Source organism: Euprymna scolopes, chromosome 1 (assembly GCF_053919585.1).
Source record: "Euprymna scolopes isolate OS-2025 chromosome 1, ASM5391958v1, whole genome shotgun sequence".
Lineage (NCBI taxonomy): Eukaryota > Metazoa > Mollusca > Cephalopoda > Sepiida > Sepiolidae > Euprymna > Euprymna scolopes.
The window spans coordinates 194055742-194057557 of NC_136482.1; the positions used below are offsets into that span (position 1 = coordinate 194055742).

At 35.7% G+C, this 1816-nt stretch overlaps 1 pseudogene; it reads right to left on the reverse strand.

The window, feature by feature from the left end:
* Positions 1-1336: 1336 nt before the first annotated feature.
* Positions 1337-1453, reverse strand: LOC145283980 (5S ribosomal RNA; annotated as a pseudogene).
* Positions 1454-1816: the final 363 nt, after the last annotated feature.

The window sequence follows — 1816 nt, forward strand, 5'->3', positions numbered from 1 at the left end:
ACAAATTCTTGATTAACCGCCCCCCTAAGTAAGACACTTTATCAAATCTCCAATACTAACGATTACTACGATACTATCCCATAGATTACTGTACACGCAATAGCCATTATCCCCGAGTGGCTTCTGGAGCTTGATAAGTGGTGACCTTCATGTAAAAAAAAATTAACTGATGTGATTAAATGAAGTAGTCATATATATATATATATATATATATATATATATATATATATATATATATATATATATATATATACATAATCACAATGCGATGCTTTTCACCCGTTCATTCTATAGACGAATAAAGAATCCATGCCGGAAGATAAGCATTATATTAAGTGTTCTCATTCAGCACCGACCAGTGACAGGAAGAAATGATCAAAGAAGAAAAGTAAAATACAAAACGGTATGGTGACTTTATCGTAAACATATGCACAAACTAGAGGTGACACAAGACTACACCCATAGACATACACACACAGACAGAGGATCACGGTGCGCACACATATAGAGGCGCATATACATACATAGACGCGTATTGATAATGAGGGAGACATTCATAATAATAATATTAAAATGAGACTTAATAGCAATAACCGAACAGACAAAAACCTCCTCCCCATAACATTATTACACGAACACCTATATATATATATATATATGAGAAGTGAAACACGAATTACCATTAGCATATAAGCGACGCTCTTTGTGTAAACAAATCGAGCGGAGGTATTTCGGACGATATCAAAACATCGTTAAACTCACTACTCGTTCAAGCAGCATTGACTGCCGTACAAACGGTCGGGTTTCAATCTTGGCTTGAGGTAGTTGCCTGTCTAGCCGCACTGATGAGCTGCGAAACAGCGAAACAGTACTGTATGTGGATGACTATAGTGCTCCTCACCTTGAGTTGAGAATATTGAAAAGTGAAACACGAATTACCATTAGCATATAAGCGACGCTCTTTGTGTAAACAAATCGAGCGGAGGTATTTCGGACGATATCAAAACATCGTTAAACTCACTACTCGTTCAAGCAGCCTTGACTGCCGTACAAACGGTCGGGTTTCAATCCTGGCTTGTGGTAGTTGCCTGTCTAGCCGCACTGATGAGCTGTGAAACAGCGAAACAGTACTGTATGTGAATGCCTATATATATACAAAGGTTTCCTTCAGTCTTGACAGACTATGGATACCCATGGTAAGGGTGCATGCGCGTGAAATTTTTGTGGCAAGAGTTGCGCAATAACCAACCACTCCTCTCCTGAGTCAACATTGTTGACTACCAGTGGCAAGTGGAGGTTCAGGACGACTAGAAACGATGCCAAGATAAGCGGAGAGCACATACAACACCTAGAATTCCCAAATGGTCACCCATCTGGTATTAGCCGGGCTCAACGTTGCTTAACTTCGGTGATCTGACGAGAACCGGTGTGTCAACGTGATTATGCCGTGTGTGTGTGTATATATATATATATATATACATATATATATACATATATATATATATTTATATATATATATATATATATATATATATATATATATATATATATATATATATATATATATATATATATATATATTTCTCTGGAAATATATTTTCTTTCCTTATAATATATCCCAATCTTTATTTAAGAAGCTCAATGTAATTACAGAGCAATATAGTGAATAAATGACATTTATATTTCAAAGATGAGTTAAGGGCAAAATAGATTCATTGATTGATATAATAATTAAGTGATTGACTTTGCGGTACGAAACAGATACTGTCAAGAATTGTAAATGCCAACTAAATTAGAGGAATAAATTATGAGATGG